The following is a 17,876-nucleotide window of genomic DNA, read 5'->3' on the forward strand; positions in this document are numbered from 1 at the left end:
TCAACCGCTGAGCCACCCAGGTGCCCCTATTTCCTACTGTCTAGAGAACATGAAGGTACCCAGTTACAGATACCATACTCTATTGGGTAGAAGCAAGTCACAGACCCTGGTCACACTCAGGAGAGGGGACTGTACGGGATATAACACCAGGGGGTGGAAATCATGTGAGGACATCTGAAAATTCTGCCTCCTATGGCAGACCTGGGATGGGCTTGTAAATCTTCATTTTAATGACCCCACTGCCCCCATGCTCCCAGGGGTTCAGATGCAGGTGGAAGGTGAGGGCCTGCACAGGAGACAGTACAACGTGGTGGAAAGTCTGTGCACTCTGCCTGAGTCCCAGTCCTCTCCTATGAGACTTGGGGCAAATTACTGAAATATTTATTTATTTATTTATTTATTTATTTATTTATTTATTTACTGAAACTTTTAAAGTTTCATCACCCCTACTTAAAAAAAAAAAAAAAAGAAGAAGAAGTCATCACAATAACAGGAACTACTTCCTAGGGCTGTTTTGAAGATTAAATGGAGAACACGAAAAACTATCTGGAGCAGAGTAAGCAATCAATCAACATTAGCCTACCGCCCTGTGATGTAATGCTTTTCCCCAGCTCAAACAGGCAGGCTGGTTTCTTCCCCCTCTGTCCTTCCTGGCTGGGTCTGGTGTTCTTCCTTGGGAATCCCGGCACCCCTTTGAGCTCCAGTGTCACAGCCCTCTCTGTGTATGATGTCTTCCCCTCGGGACCAAGGGCACCTTAAGGCAAGATACTGTGTCAGTTACTATAGGCTGGGTTTTGCTGCAGTAACAAACAACCCCACAGCTTCGTGACCTCCAGCTGCAAAAGTTCATTTCTTCCTCACATCGCCTGTCCACCCGCGGCCTCTCTCCATGTCATCTTCACTCTGAGATCTGGCAGATGGAAGTATCACTGCATGGAACATTGCCAGTTTTGAGGAGAGGGGGGAAAAGAAGACGTGGTGAGTAATGTTAAATCTGCCTGGAAGTGACACGTGTCTGTTCCACCTGTATGTCGGCAGCCAGAACAAGTCACATGGCCGCTGCTGAGTCCCATAGGGTGGAGACATAAAACTCACATAGGAGATAATCCAGAATCCTTGGAAGACATCATCGAAATCAACCATGGAAACCTTATAAAATTCATTTTGTAAACAATAATGATACCAACAGTAGCGAAGTACCAGATGTGGTTCTAAGTTCATCCCATATGTTAACCCATTTAAACCCTCATAACAACCTTGTGAGGAAAGGACTGTTCTCATTCCCATTTTACAGATGGGGAAATCAAGGCACTGAGCAGTTACAGTCCCATGCCCAACATTGCAGAACTAGTGGAACCTCAAGGGCTGGAGGGAGGGGCAGTGTTGTGATGGGAACGAATTGGAGGACCAGGAAGGAGCCATGGGTCAGAATTCCTGGATCCAGCTGGGGAGCCATGAGGCTCCTTGCCTCTCGGCCACTCCTTAGTGACCTTCCTCTGCACCGGGCTCCGGGGGTCCTGTCCCTTTCCATAGCTCACATTCAGCTCCCCACTGAAAATCCAATGTTTAGGCCCTTCCGAACATCATAAAAATGTCAATTAAGTTGATTTAAAAATGCTTCAGTCTCATTAACAACAACCTATTAGTGCCGGTTCAGGCAGGCAGGACTAAGAATAAATAATTTGAATATTAAAAGGTTTCTGGTGTCAGGAATTATCAATGATAAATTATTCTCCACCCCCACCCTCTCTCTGGCTGTCAGGGATCCCTTCTTCCCTGGGCAGGAAGAGTCATTACCACAAGTCTGGAATTTGGCTTATTCATTTTTAGAGAAGGAGTGCAGGTATCGTAGCCTCTGGAATCACTGCTCTTGAGACGTCGGGTCTGAGAGATTTAAATTGTTAGCATTCCTGCCACAGACCTTGTTCACAGCCGCGTACCTGACCCTACTAATGTTTGGTGAATAAATAAAGGAATGAAATTAAAGATATGAGCTTACATTTGTGCCTCTGAATAGGAGTCTGTGCTCTGCCCCTTCCTAGCTGTGTGACCCTGAATAAGTGACTAGACTTCTCTGAGTGTCAGTTGGTAATAATAATAGCTACTTCACAGGTTGCAAAGATTAAAAGGGGTGTCCTTTGTTAAAGTGCCAGGCACATAGTAAGCACCCAGTGAATATTAGCCATCATCATCATCTTCATAATCATCATTTTCATTATCATTATAATTTGAATTAAAATTATAATTTAACTATCATAATTCCAAGCCTAGAAGGGGAGGAATTAAAAAGTTTCCTGGTTCATCCCCTCAAGAGAATATTCTGCAGCCACTAAAAATGGTGTTTGCAAAGACAGTTTAATAACAGGGAAAAATGCTCAGGTTATGATAAATTTACAAAAAGCAGACTGCAGGATGTCGTGTGCTTTGTGATTGCAGTGATGTTAAAACATAAAAACACGATGGAGATACAGTGGAACATTTTTAGTGATTTTTTTTCTTCATGTGTTAGAATTACTATTTTCTTTAGTGTAGTTTCTGTAGGTTTTAATTTTTTGCATAAGTGTGTTTTGTTTATTATGAAAATTTCCCAACATACCCAAAAATAGAGAGGCTAGTATTATGAATAAATATTATGAACATAAACCCATCCCTTAGATTTAATGATTGTTAACATTTTGCCATATTCAATTCATCTTTATTTTTCTTTTGGGTGAACTTTTTTCTAAAAATTTTATTTCTTTATTTGAGAGAGTGAAAGAGCATGTGTGTGGGAGAGAACATGAGCAGGGGAAGGGAGAGGGAGAAGCAGACGCCCCGCTGAGCAGGGAGCCCGATGTGGGGCTCGATCCTAGGACTCTGGGATCATGACCTGAGCTGAAGGCAGATGCTTAACCAGGTGCCCCTTGGGTGAAACATTTTAGAGTTACTGATATCATACTACTTTCTTCCTAAATATTTTAATATGTATCTCTAAAAAAATAAGAGTAGTTTCCTACCTAATCATCATACCATGATCACATTTGACAAAATGAGGAATAATTCCTTATCTGAGTATGTTATCTGATACATACTCTATATTCAAATTTCCCCATTTGTACCTTAATATATATATTAAATATATTAATATATAAAATATATCAATATATAATTAATATATATTATATATGAATATATAATATGATGGGGGTGCCTGGGTGGATCAGTCAGTTAAGCTCTTGGTTTCGGCTCAGATCATGATCTCAGGGTCCTGGGATTGAGCCCCGCATTGGGCTCCATGCTCAGCATAGAGTCTGCTTGAGATTCTCTCCCTCCCTCTGCCCATGCCCTTCCCCCTTCTCAAATAAATAAACAAATAAATCTTAAAAAAAAAAAAAATCATGCACAACACAGACCAGCCAGGTGTTCCCCTGAATGTCTCAGCTTCTGCATTAGCTTTTCCTTCCTGGTTGGTTGCTTTTATAATAGGACAACAATGTGATACAAAATATACCCCCTCTGTAGTTCCCAGCCACTCTCCCTACTGCATAAGCAGCAATAGCAACTACATGTGCCATGTGTAAGCACTTTATTTGTAGTATCTTATTAGATTCACATAATGGGGCATCTGGGTGGCTCAGTGGGTTAAGCAGCTGCCTTTGGCTCAGGCCATGATCCCAGGGTCCAGGGATTGAGCCCTGCATCTGGCTCCCTGCTCCATGGGCAGCCTGCTTCTCCCTCTCCACCGCTTATGCTCTTTGACACGTGCTCTCTCTCTCAAATAAATAAATAAAATCTTAAAGAAAAGAATTCACACAATAAACTCAAGGAATAAACACTCTTTTTTTAAAAAAATCAATCATTTTATAAATGATGGAGATGAGGCACACAAGTGAAATAACTTGGCAGGGCCGGAGAGCTGGCCAGACCGGCTCTCAAGCCAGCATGCTTAACTACCACCCAGTGTTAAAAGAACTGAAAGAGGCACTGCAAACTAAGGAGGAAGGTAGGAAAGCCAACTCCCCCTTCCCTTGGGGATACTCAGTGCCATCTCCCAGGGAGGGGACCCTGCCATGATGCCTGGGGAGGAGTCTGGAGGGAGGGGATCGAGTGGCATCTACAATGATTAAGTCTCTCCTTGAGCCAGAGCTTGGAGCTGTTCTGAACATCTCCAGGGCTTCCTTCTGCTTTCCTTCCTTTTTTTTTTTTCCTGCTTTCCTTCCATTTCTTCCATTCTTAGCAGATTGGAAGGGCCCTAAGAAGCTTGTGCTTTTCCTTGTCTGGGCTTGAGAGTTCCAGAGTCTGCTATTTATAGGCAAGGAGACATCAGACCCAGAAAGCAGCCCTCTAGAGAGCCTTCGTAGTTGCCAGGGTAAGGGACACATGGGATTCTCCAACTATTCCGTTCTTGGGTCTGCATTCATGCTCATTCTAGAAAAATCAGGCAAAGGACACAGTGCCTTTGGGAAAGGACACTGGGAGAATTCAGGCACCTGGGTTCCTAGCTAGATTTGCCTCTGCCATGGACAGGCTAAGTGTCTTTGGTCATGGTGTCTGGCTTCCCTAAGCCCCAGTGTCCTTCTGCATTATGTCAGATTTAAAGCTGTCACTTCTATTTCTGATGTGAGGTTGTTATGAGATTATATGGGGATAGAAGTGGGAGCGCTTTAAAAAGAAATGATGGAGGTATAAGAGCTCCCCTCTAGGGTGCACTGCAAGAGTTGCAAGTTCAGATGTGCTGCCCTGGCTGGGGAGATAGCAGCGTATGCTTTCCTGGAGAGCTGCCATGTTCTAACATGACCCTACCCCAGTGTCACGGTTGATTGGTCAAGATGTTGGCAATTGATGCAGGCTGGGCCAATGAATCATTGGCTTGGGCTGTTTGGGCTCAGAGAGGGAGGGCGGTCAGTCATTCTTTCCTCTGGGTTTAGGGTTTATTGGAAACAGGGGGCACAAATACGCTCTCTGACTATAGAGGATGGCAGTTTGGTGAGGGAGGGTGAATGCAGTGAGTAAGAGGGAGAGAGACATGTGGAAGCCAGATTCCAGCTGTCCTTGGAATCAAACTGTATCTCTGGGGTTTGACTGTTCAACCCATTTTTGGCTTCTCTGAGCCAACCATTTCTCCTTCTCTGCTCCTCCCCCTCATTTTTTGGTTTAAGTGATTCTGAGGTTGTTTCTGCCATTTAAAAGGGTATCTGAAAATAAATAAGATAGATAGATAGATGATAGATAGATAAATAGATAGATGATAGATAGATATCTGAGATATTAGGCAATAGGGCCCTTTCAGAGTCCAAAGAAAGAGAAAGCTAGGGTGTTCCCAGAGCTTAGAGATCACCTTCTGGTCCCTCTACCTTATTTTACAACTACCATCCAGCATTGTTAACCACCTTGCCTGGATAGGTGAGCAGGCAAGTAACAAAAACAACACAAGACTCCAAGTCTCCTGACTTCCATCCCAGGGCCTCCTCTGCCTACTTTTTATTTGGGCAGCATATAATAATAAAACATGTTAAAAAATAGTAGCTCTTACCATCTACTGATTATGTACTAAGTTCCACCCTGCACTAGATGATTCTCACGGTTATCTTAATAGCGACCCAATGAGGAAAGTGTTATTTTGCATAGTGAAAAACTGAGGTTCATAAAGGTTAAGCAACTTGCCTGAAGTCACACAGCTAGTGAGTCACAGAGCCAGGATGCAAACACAAGTCCTCGTGTTTAATCATAGTGCTCTGTCTCGCCTTCAGCTTCCTGCTCTGCTGAGAGTAGCAGGGGCCACATAGTCCTTGAAGTCAGTGCCTTGCTGAGTCTGTGAGATTGAGCGGTCCCCAAGAGATCTGTCATTTCCAGCATCTTGTGGCTACTGGCATGGGAGTATTGTTCTTGGACTTGTGTTATTTACCCAAGAATTTGCAAGCCTGCTTCTTGCTTAGGTAACAAATACCTCTGCAAATATGGATGGGAAATTGACTTTGCTTATTCAGAAGGGGGGGAGAGCTGCAAGCATTCTTGGGAAAGCCTTTGGTGCAAACATATGTGGGTACAAAGGAGGCCCAGGTATTGCTCATCAACCCCATGGTAGAGAAAGGGATTCTCAAAGTTTCTCTGTGAAGGTGGCTTTGGTGTTTATAAACCCTGTAGTGGATTCATTAAGGTGCCTCCCATGTTCACAGAGGTTGGCCAAGTATTAACTTCCCAAAGTATTAACTTCTGGTCACCTATGACAGGTGGGAGGCTTGTTAAAAGTGCAGCGTAACACACTGCCCCAAATCTTAGTGGCTTAAAACAACAATAGTTAATTTGCTGATGAATCTTCAACTCAGGTAGCATTTAGCAGTAACAGCTTATCTTTGCTGGGGCAGCTCAGCTGGGGCCTGTAGGATCCACTTTCAAAGTGACTTACTCACGTGGCTGGCAGATCAGTGTGCTTGTTGGTGAGGATTCCTGCCAGGACTGTAGGCTTTGGGCTGTGGGCCTTGGTTCTTCTTTATGGAAGGCTCTCCATTGAATGCTAGGGCTTCCTCACAGCATGGCAGCTACACATTCCAAGAGTGAAAGTCCTATGAGAACAAGGTGGAATTACATTGCTTTTTGACAGTCTAGCCTCAGTAGTCACTTAGCGACACCTTTCCTGTGCTATATTTACCTGAGGAAGTAAAAGAGGCTTCATAAACTGAACCACTTGTTGAGGAAGTGGCAATAGTGGTTGCCTCTGGGGAGAGAAACTAGGTGCCCAGGGCAGGGAAAAAAGAGAGCAAAGAAAGGGACAGTAAAGAGAGAGACAAGTGAGAGAGGAGAGCTGCTTCTCGCTTTAGGGCTTGGTTTGTCTTTGATGTGCACAAATATTACCTTTTGTTTAAGAAATGAGTAAAAATGGGCAGCCCGGATGGCTCAGCGATTTGGTGCTGCCTCCAGCCCAGGGCGTGATCCTGGAGACCCGGAATCGAGTCCTGCGTTGGGCTCCTGGCATGGGGCCTGCTTCTCTCTCTGCCTGTGTCTCTGCCTCTTTCTCTCTGTGCGTCTCTCATGAATAAATAAATTAAATCTTTTTTAAAAAAAGAAACGAGTAAAAGGCCAAGATGGCAAGGATGTGGTGGGTGATTGTGTTGGTGTGTGAGAGTGTGTGTCTGCACGTGCTCACAGTCTCAGGGCAGGCATGGGTGATGTGCTTAAAGCAACACCCTGATGGTAGCAAAGGGGAGGGTATCTCCATGGCCAAGGCAGGGCCTCAGGCTCCAGCATGCCTATGTCCCTGAGCTTTCCAGAAGAAGCTCATTCTGGCTGACCTGGCCCATCTCTTCCAATGGAAGGAGATCCAGCTGTCTGCCAGGGGCTGAGGAGCCTTAGAAACTGCAAAACACGCCCATCGGCAGAAAGCATAAAAATCCTCCATCTTTTCACTAAGAGCAAAACAAAATGAAACAGACAAACAAACAAACAAACAAACAAACAAAAAAACCCAAGCCCCACAAATAATCACATTCAACAAAGAAAGCTATGAAGTATGATAATCCGTGCCATTTATTACAGACCCAGTATGTGCCAGATGCTTTACCTCATTTCATTCTCGCCGCCACTGTGATTTTACAGACAAGGAAACTGAGGCCCCGGAAGGCAGGATGGCTTGCCTGTACTTGTGCAACTAGAGGGGAGGCACAGAAGTGTGGTTGCAGCCAGGTCTGTTGGCACCTGAGTCTGGTTGCTGGGACTTCGGTCTTTCCTCCTTTCCCTATAGCCTGGATCCTTGGGCGGCTTTGCCTAATGAAAAGAAATGTTCTTTATGCAATTTGGACCCGACCGCTGGACTTGGCGACACTTTGTTTTGTGACTTCCCAGTAAAAATGGAGTTCTTTTTTAGGAACAGTGACTCTCGGAGGGCAGAGCCAGGAACTTCAACTGGAAAAGAGACAGCAGCAAGTAGCAGAGTGAGCACCAAATAGGGAGGCAGGAGGCACCAATTCTAGTCCTAACTGGCTGTTGGGCAATAATATTAATGCTCATTAATATAATAGCAATAGCCTCTCCTTGTCTATCTCTTGTGTATCAGGTGCTGTGGTTAAAGAATTCATGTCTATCACCTGATTTAATTTCAGCAATCCCATCAGGGAGGGAGGTACAGATATCCTCCCCATTTTGTGGATCAGGAAATTGAGGGGTCAGGCATGGAGCAACTTGTGGGCAGGCCACAGAAATAGGAAGGGTTACATGCAAGTTTGGGCCTGGGCAGAGGAGTTCCAGAGTCTGTGCTTTTTATCACTGTGCTACAATATTGATACAAATATGAATGTAACACAGACACAGACAGTGGCCACCACGTATAGTCCGGTCTCTGTGTGGCATATACTCTTCCACTCACTGTATGCAATATAGCACTCAATCCCCGAGACGACTCTCTGAGGTGGGAATCATATTTATTTCCATTTACGGTTGAAGACATTGACTTGCCATTTGACTAAGGAGAGGATCATCATCTTCCACTGCATGGTTGTGTTCTAAGAGCTACTGCTTTCAGCAAAAGTGTAAAGATAGGCATGGACCCAGGTCAGGTGGAGCAGGAGCTGGCTTCTGACTCGGTCCCTCCGTCTCCCTCTCAGAGAGAAGCTGGGGTGCTGGGATAGGTTGGGGAGGTGGCTGGACAAGTGCCTTACCTGTACCTTCCCCAGAGGCCAGAGGCACAAGCAGCTCCCTGGGGCCCACCACGCCTGGCTCCATCAGTCCTGGCTGGGCAGCCTGCCGCCTTGGCACAGTGGGCTACAGCCCGAGGCTCCTGGGCCCTGCGTGGCTCGGTGAACTGTGTAAGGAAGGGAGACTCTGCCAACGTGTCACTGGCCAGCTCCCCTGTGGGCACCATCTGGGATGCACTGAGCCAGGGGAGCCAGGGCCGGCCAATGGCTGCCTCCCCCGCCCTGTGGGCCTCACCTCCCTGAGCATACACGGGGAGTGTTCAGCTGAGGGAAGTATCTGTCAGGGGACAGATCATCCCAGGGGAACCTCTTCTTTAAGCCCCCAAAGGTTCCTGTCAGGCAATAATAAGCTTACTAACAATTCTGACTATGGCTGGCTGCTCTAAGTGCTGTGTATTGTCTCACTAATTTACTCCTTACAAAGCCCCATATTTAATTAAGTGCTATTATTATCATCCTTATTTTATAGAGGAGGAAACTGAGGCACAGAGAGGCTACAGGACCTACCCACAGTCACGCAGCTTATACGTTTAAGAGCCAGGTTCACATTCTATTTGTTACTGCTTGGCTGCCTCATGAGCCCTGGATTCTGATCTTGGCTCAGTGACTCCCTGATGAGCAATTCTGTGTGGTCCCCTGCTCCTTATAGTTCTTCAGTCTCTTCCTCTACAGTGCAGGGGTTGGGCCACATTTCCAAACTGCGTTCATCAGAATCCTAGCATTCTTCCAGGAGCTATGTGTGGGTGGTGGTGGAGTTGGGGAAGGGGCGAGGAACCTCCTACTCCCTTTCCACCTGGGATCAAAGCACCGCTCTTCACTGCTTCCTGTGAGGGATGGCATGCAGAAGGGGTCCTGCTACTCAGGATATGAGCATTAGTAATTGCTGACCTGACCTTCTTATATCCTAGAAGAGGAGGAAGAGAAGCCTCAGAGAGACTAAGGGACCCATCTAAATAGATCCAGCATATTGGTGACTTAGACAATGCAGTGGTTCAAAATGCGGGTTCTGGAGCCTTGACACAAATGGGTTCAAGCCCTAGCTCTGCCTGGTACTATTTGGCATTCTTGGTCAGAGGCAAGTGTTTGACTTGTCTACTTGACTTCTTGACTACTGCACTGTTGCACTGTTTTACTACCATTAAGAGGGATAGTGATGTCCCAAGTTACTCCTCTAGTGAAAGAACTCAGTAACTGGATTATCTTTCCTTCCCCTCCTCACTCCCAGCCCCAATTTCCAAGTCAAATGTCTTTGGACCTGCCCAGTTAGATGCAGATGCCAGAGGTACCCAAAGACTGTCCCCACCTCAAAGAACAATTATAGGGACTTTCCATCTGGCAACCTCTACTGCAATTCATGCCCCACAGAGTCTGTGTTCGGGGTTAGAGAAGGGCCATCCCTGTGACAAAAAGACCCAAATAAGAAGCTGTGTGTGACCCATAGTAACTGTGTGACCTTCAGCACCTAGCTTCACATCTCTAGGCTTTGGTGCCCTCACCTTTAAAGAGCAGTATTGGAGGTTTGATGATCCCCATGGGCCCCTGAAGCTTCAAGATGGTATGCTTCAATGATCGTAGGCACCGGGAAATATGACCTCTCTCCTTGGCATCCAGACATTTCTCCGAGAAGTCTTCTCCCTACATGCAGACTCATGAATCAGACAGAATCATAATTGACCGAGTGTCCCTCTCTATCTGTGAGGTGAGTGATGAGAGTTTTTGAGTATTCCTGGCCTTGGGAAATTGGCCTCAAATGGTCTGGCTGCAGGGCTTTCAAAGCCCTGTTCTGAGGGACTGCTCTGACCCAGCCACAGCCGAGTGAGAGAGCTTGACGTCAGGCTGGACTCTCCACACACTGAAGTCTGAGGGAAGGGAAGAAATTTCTAAAGGAGAGGCCTGCCTTCCTCTGAGCACAGAAATTGCCCTGTGTTGGTGAGTGCAAGAAAGAGCACCCAAGACACTTCCTTGGGGTATAATAGCGTAGCCTGCAGGAGGGTGTAGGAGCCCCTCCTTGTTCTTTTTTTTGGACAAGATGCTGCTGATTTGGTTGGTCAGATTCCAGAACACTGATGGAGCCATGCTTTCTAGTGAGCAAGGTGACTGGTTGTTTAGAGGTGACACGCATGTTTGGTTTCCTCCTCTCGGAAGCCCAAGGAGTAATAAGGCTCAGGCTCATTTCATATCAGGGCCTGACCATCTCTCTCCTTCTGGCCCTTCTCTTCTGTTCCACTCACTTTGGTGCCTTCACTTGATCCAGGCCCCTGTGATTGGTTGGGCAGCATGGTCCTAGCTCCACTCAGATCTCCCTGGCCCACCCTGTCTATAGGGTCACTAGTAGGAAGCCTAAGTGGACCTCCATGCCTTCCTGTATGTCTGTGCACAGGGCACACTAGAAAGGTGGTTAATAGAAGAGTTAATAGCTTCATCTGATCAGAGGGTGGATTAATCCTGCCCTCCATCCCCCATTCCTTGCTACGAAGTGGGATAATCCTGAGTGTGTTGTGCACAGTCTCTCAGCTGGTCTTCAGTTGAATTGGGGCTGAGTTGCCCCTATTGACCCCTCTCCTTTAAACATGCTTTTTATTGGCTTCCTCCTCTCCCACTTCATTTTGTGCTTTCTAGATCATCTCCCAAATAAGCTAAGGTTCTCAGATCCTGATCTCAGGGTCTTTTTGTGATATGGTGATTTATAATAAGATATATATTCTTTGTTCCTGTTTCTGGCTTGGAACTCCCAAAATCCTTGGGATTTCCTAAGAGATAAGATAACAAAGGTGCCTTTCGTTATGCTAAAAGGTGTTTGTTTTTTTTTCCTTGCCCCTATGAATGGGAGCTGATTGCCTGCCCAGTGGAGCCAACCATGTGATTAGAAGGTTGGAATTTTCAGTCCCATCCCTGGCTCTCCAGGGAGGGGAGATGTGAACTCAATCACCAATGGCCAATGATTTAATCAATCACGCTTATGTCATGAAGCCTCCATAAAAATCCAAAGGACAAGGTTTGGAGAGCTTCCAGGTTGGTGGAAACATGGAGATACTGGGAGAGTGGTGCATCTGGGGATGATGTGGAAGGTTTGCACCCTTCCCCCATACCTTGCCCTATATATGATAATCTATATTCTATAGTCTATGTATCTGCATATCTCTGCTGTTGATTTGATTCCTTTAATATCCATTGCAATAAACCAGTAATCTAGTCAGTAAACGGGTTTCCTAACTTCTGTGAGCTGCTCTAGCAAATTGATCAAATCCAAGGAGGGGGCCATGGGAATCTCTGATTTATAGCCAATCTGAAACACAGGAAACAGCCTGGACTTGCAGTTGACATCTGAACTGGAGGGTAGACTTGTGGGACTGAGTCCTTAACCTGTGGAGTCTGATGGTATCTCCATGTAGGGTCAGATTTGAGTTGAATTGTAGGACACCCAACTGGTGTCAAAGATTGCTTGGTGGTGTGGGGACACCCACCCCCAACTTTGGAATTGGGTACAGGACCGTTAGGCTATTGGAGGGATTCACACTAAAACATACTCTTATGTAACATTCACTGTGGTGCTGGGGGGAGGCAGAGTGATTTTACTCCCATTTTACTGATGAAAAAACTGAGACCTGTAAAGGTTCATGACTTTTCTCTAAGTGGTAGAATGTACAATTATTCCTTTCTCAATGGCATGTTGTGGTGTCTCCCAGGCCTCTGTCTGGTATAAGGTAGGACACTGGGTTGCATTGGGTGAAGACCAACAAGGTACAAAATCTTTTGTTGCTCTCTTAATTTTAGTTCTCAAGACTAGCAGTGGATTTGTTTAGAAAAAACCTTACTCTCTGATTAGAACTATTGATATCTCAATGAGTTATGGGAACAGGAAGGAATTTTTAAAGCCTTTTGGATATTATGGGAGGGTTAACTAGCACCTCGGTTGATCCCAAAGTCAAGACCTTCAAAAAAAAAGTTACCGAATGATTGAGCATCAAACATGGAAGGCAGCTCTGAGCTCATCATGGCTTGTGTAAACCTTTGTTTTACAAACGGACAAACTGAGATCTAAAGAGGAGAAAGGGTCACCTGGTAACATGAAAGTAAGGATCCGAGAGAAAGTAAAGGAGATATAAGTAATCAGAGTCAGATTATGCTACACTCAGATATCTATGAGAGGAATGCCATTAGGAATGTCAAAGTGGAGCCAGTTCTGATCAATGGACAGGGCCACCCAGAATGCCTAGAACTGAGCAAGCTTATGATGTTCTATCAAAATTTTGAAAGAAAGAGTTCACAAATTGATTAATGATGTCTGCCTTGGCACAGGACAGGACAGGTGAGTAGTGTGCTCTAGCCAGTCCTGTGTATATGTCCATGTGGTACACATGTAACTGCTAGTATGTAAAAGTTAACATCAGGAAGGGACCATGGTTAACATGAGAGGTGGACCCACAGGCTGGAATTTGGAGGGATGGTACAGATAGATTACCAGTGATGAAACAAGGACTGAAGGTGGTGGCAAGGCTGGTGTTTCAGGTTTCTTGGCCACCCTAAATTTCTCTTTTACTCTTTCTCTCTCAGGATTCTATCACGCTGCTTTGGAACCCCAGTAGCCTTGTAGAACGCAAACACACTTATATTTTATTTTACACAGAAACACATAAAACAAAAGTTTTGGATCTTGGTTCAAATTTTGCCTTTGACCTCTTATCTCACAGTACTAAAGTTCATTAGTTTTACTTTCTCCATATGCAAAAGAAAGGTTTTGGGCTAGGTCTGAAATTCTTATAAAGCATTCAGAGAAACATTAGTTTCATAGGATGGCAGCAACTTTTATGTGAAATAAAGCAGGTTTCCATGATCAATTTTTTTTTTTTTGGAATATTGCTGGATTAATAAACACATTAACCCACAGGACTTCTCAGATCCTTTAATGTAAGAATTCACTTTAAAGTGACTCAGGTAGGTAGAGTTCCCTAAACTTGAAAACAGAATGCACAGTACAGGATCATCTCTAAAGGTCTTTCAGCTAAAATGCTGCCATTCTTTATTTGTTTCCTTTGAGAATAGAGATATTAACAGAAGCACAATCAATGATTGGCTCATTTTACTTCTCTGCTATAGACATGATATGGTGGTTGGTTTCTAACCACAGCGTTCAAGTGGCTCAAAGCAAGTGGCAACCATGGGGGTCATTTCTTTAGTGAAGCATTTGGAGATAAATCAATCGAATTGAAAACAACTGAAACAATTTGTTCCTTAAGACTAGACTAGGTAATTTCAGTCACTTTAATGATGTGACTGGCAATAAAACCAATTGGCAAAATTGACTGCAGAACAGTGTGACTAGGGGCTCTCTTTTTTTTTTTTTTCACATAGTTTTTGTCAGCATAGCTGCTATGAAGGTTTTTCATCTGAAAGTCTTGAGTAGCAAAATCCTGCTTAGCGTCCTTGGCTCTGTGGTAGGTTTAGTTTTTGCAGCACAGAACATGGTAAATTGTCGTGATCACATACACACTGTTACGGTCTTCACCTGTGTGGTGGAATTCGAAGTGTCTGGCCCTAAATGGCTCTCCACCCTGGGGAGATGTCCAGCCTGGGGCAACTGTAGCTGCCTGTGTCTGCAGAGATAGACGGTTCCTTCAAATGGAGGACTGTCTTCTTTCTCTATTCAAAAGAGACCATACCTGTTTGATCTACCTTTCTATGGGTCTGGTCACAAATGACTTTAAGCTCTACATGCCAATAATTTTTTCAGAGACTATTTCAGGGTCCACGATGATATACAAGTATGGAAGGTATGGTGGGTTATTAAGCAGGGCATACTCAGAGTCAGCTATGGAAGTTAAACAAATAGACATGCTTGGCTTCACCCCTGTAGACTTTGAAGGAGTAGGTCTAAAGTGAGTACAACTACCTGTATTTTAAAAAGCTCCATGGATACAATCCGCATTGTTGTCTTCAGTCAATACAGCTCAGCCCAGTTACGGCCTCAAGAAAGGGAACGCTTCTCTGTTCTTTGCTGTATTTCACACAACCCACCATTTTCGTTTTCCTTCCAGATTTTCTTCCATTCTTTCTGTCTTTTGAATAATTAAACTCCAGAGAACTTAACATACAACAGGCATCTTGATAACAAACCCATAGTTCTCTAAACTGTGTCCTTTCTTGTCTCTATATCAGTATTGAGCATTCCCAGAAAGAGGCCCTGTGCTCTTAACCTACCTTCTAGGGACCCCATGTTGATCAAGCACCTACTTACTATGTGCTGGGTTTTGTTGGCTGCCTTACCAAGGCTATCTCATTTTCTTTTTGAGATAACCCTGAGAAATAGATATTTTCACTTTTCAGATTAGGAATTGATAAGGGAAGATTAAATATATAGCAAGCCGAAAGGTGACATCAGGCTGACGAGTGGAGGATGCAGGGTTAGAAAGAACAGTGATTGCGAAAACCTCTTATAATTTAAGGCCTCTTTCTTTCCAAACCTGAGGTAAGGAAAACAGGGACCAGGGAATTGGAAGGAGAGATGCAGTTGAGTGTAAAAGGGGCAAAGGTCCTCATCTGACAATGTTCTTCGTTCATGCCAGGTTGCCAGCCAGGCCCCACCACACACCCAGGCAGTCCCATGCTCTCTGGCTCACCCCTGCTGGTAGCTTAGAAGTGGCAGCCTCAGGGCGACTTTTGTTTGATGTAACTTAGAAAACAAGAAGGAAGCAAGTGGGGGAATGTTGAGAAGTCTTTACTTTTAGGATTCTGGCTCCCTGAGACAGAGGAGTGGGTTCCCTTCCGGGGGTGGCGAGGCACAGGGAGAAGCACTGGAGCAGATTCTGTGGGGTGTGTGTGTGTGTGTGTGTGCCGGCGCGCCTGTGCGTGGAGGGGGACTGCTGTACCCAGCGCGAGGCACTGGGGGAGGAGGAAGCGGTAGCAGGGATGTGAATAATTGATTCTTCAGCCGCACCAGACGCTCGGGAGCGGGCGGAGAGCGTGGTTTCAGCACCACGGACAGCGGCTCGCCGCCGCAGGCGCCCCCTCCGCCAGGCAGCCGCCGGGCCTGGCCTGGCCGCCGCCGTGCGCTCCGGGAACCCGCGGCCCAGGGACTGCGGGGTCAGCCCCGGCCCGCCCCCGGGGAGGGCGGCCACGGGCGGGAGATGCGTTCGCCCACCGGAGCTCCAAGCCTCCCTGGCTGTCGCGGGGGCTGCTGCGCCTAGTCGACCGAGAACAAGTCCCCAAGTTGGCGTGGGGGCGCCCCTGCCTGCCGCCCCCTCTTCCTCCGAGGCGACCGCCGCAGAAAGCAGAAGCACGCCCCAGGAGCCCAGCACGCCCCAGGAGCCCGGCGTGGCCAGTGCCGGGATCCAGGGTGGCTGGGCGCTCTCCGCACTCCCGTCGGGAAATGGGGAGCTGAACGCCCGCCCGGCGAGCCGGCCCCGCAGCGCAGGGCCCGGAGGGGAGCTGCCATCCTCCGCCCGCGCCTCTCTCCGCCGGGACCGCGGGGATCCCCGGCCACACGCGCGCGCGCGCTCCCACACTCCCTCGCACACACACTCGCCCTCGCACACACCACCAGCCCCGAGCCTGGGCTGCGGAGAGGGCTCTCGGGCGCGCACCGAGGACCGGGCAGCCGCTGTCCGGAGTGGGGCAGGAAGCCGAGCTCCGGCTCCTGGAGGGAGGCGCCGCGGGGTTGGCCGGAGCATGGGGCTGGGTGAGCGCTGAGAGTCGCGGCCGCAGCCATCAGCCCTGGAGATGACCAGGAGCGGCCACTGCTGAGAACTATGTGGAGAGAGGCTGCGGTGAGTGCTGGCGCGGGACGCGGGGCCTGGGCGGCCCCTTCGCGGGTGCGGGTGGGGGTGGGGGTGGGGGTGGGGTGGGGGGCAGAAAGAGGGTGGGAGGCCTGGATGGGAGGGGGCGGCAGGACCGCAAGAGGGTCGCTGCGTGGGAATAATCGCACCTCCCTCCCTCGGGGATCCGGGACCGCGGGAGCCCGAGCCCTTCCCTCCCCCTCTCCTGCCGGCTCATCGCAAACTCAGCCAGCCCCCACCCCCCTTCCCTCCTCTTTCTCTCCCTACCCCCGTCGCGCAGCAGCTCCTGGCCGAACAACTCCCAGCAGCCGGCGCCGCCGGGGAGGTGGTAGGGGGTGAGGGTGGAGATGCCCAGTTAGCTTCTCGTGCGTGGCCGGCCCGGGGCTCCGGGTCTCCCGTGCGCCCCGGAGCGGAGCTCTCCATATCGGCCTCGGGGTCTGAGGGTACGCACAGCGGGTCTTGGGCACTGAGGTCCGGCTTCCCCTCTCTGGGCGAGCCCCCTGTGCGCACAGGGGGCCGTGAGCACTGCAGACTGCAGCCTGCGCCCCCCCCCCCCCCCCCAGCTCCCCTTCCCCTGCCGGGGAGCTGACCCTGCCTCTCTGTCTCTTTCTTCTCCACCCCGGTAGAGCCCTGCTGCAGAGCCTCCGGCTGGGATAGCCGCCCCCCGTGGGGGCGATGCGGACAGCGCGGGACAGCCAGGGGAGCGCGCGGGGGCCGCAGCATGCGGGAACCCGCTAAACCCGGTGGCTGCTGAGGCGGCCGAGATGCTCGTGCGCGCAGCGCGCCCCACTGCATCCTCGACCTTCTCCGGCTACAGGTACGTCCCAGCGGGAGACCTGGGCTGGGCCGGCCGGGGAAGAGGAAGACTCGACCCGAGGAGAGAGAGCGGGAGAAGGATCAGGAGAGCGAGGGAGAGGAGAGCGGGAGAGGGAGCATCTGCTGCAAGGCGCGGGAGGAGCACCAGGGGGCGCTGCGGCTCCGCGCTCCGCGGCGCTGGCCCCGAAGAGCGCGTCGGCCAGAACGACTTCTCCCCAACTTCCCCCGGCTCCGGCGGGCGCGGGGCCCGAGGGGCGCGCGCCTGTGCACGCGTGCACGACCGTGCTGGCATTTGCAGGCGCGCGCAGTTGTGCGCCTGGCGCGATACCTGTGTGTGCACCGGCCGAGGACGTGTGCGGACTCCGGATGGCCGTGGGCACCGCCACGGCGGCCTGCGGCTGTGCGCAGCAGTGCGCGCGTGCCTGAGAGGCTGTGCAGCCCACTGCCCACGTGCCCCTAACACTTGGTAACAGGATCTGGGCTGCAAAGCCTGGGGAGGGGCTGTAGGGTTCACGTCGGTTGGAGAGCGGCTTAGGAGCCCACCTTTCCCCCCACGCACGTTCCCAGCCGGCTCCCACGCGCCGGCCCACGGCTGGGCGGGGGGGATGCGCCTCCTCTCCTC

The 17,876-nt window shown here is 48.7% G+C and overlaps 1 protein-coding gene across 3 annotated transcripts in view; it reads left to right on the forward strand.

Annotated features, from left to right (window-relative positions):
• GRIN2A (glutamate ionotropic receptor NMDA type subunit 2A) overlaps positions 1–17,876 on the forward strand; it is a 402,208-nt gene that overhangs the window by 15,616 nt on the left and 368,716 nt on the right. Inside the window, exons 1-2 of one of the 3 annotated variants that reach the window (XM_072753875.1) lie at positions 15,767–16,429; positions 17,065–17,255. The gene's annotated coding sequence lies outside the window, so the exon portion shown is untranslated. Of the gene's footprint in view, positions 1–15,766; positions 16,430–16,638; positions 16,882–17,064; positions 17,256–17,876 lie in introns of those variants that run through there. The other 2 variants (XM_026003101.2, XM_072753877.1) reach the window with 2 other exon arrangements.

Source organism: Vulpes vulpes, chromosome 3 (genome assembly GCF_048418805.1).
Source record: "Vulpes vulpes isolate BD-2025 chromosome 3, VulVul3, whole genome shotgun sequence".
Lineage (NCBI taxonomy): Eukaryota > Metazoa > Chordata > Mammalia > Carnivora > Canidae > Vulpes > Vulpes vulpes.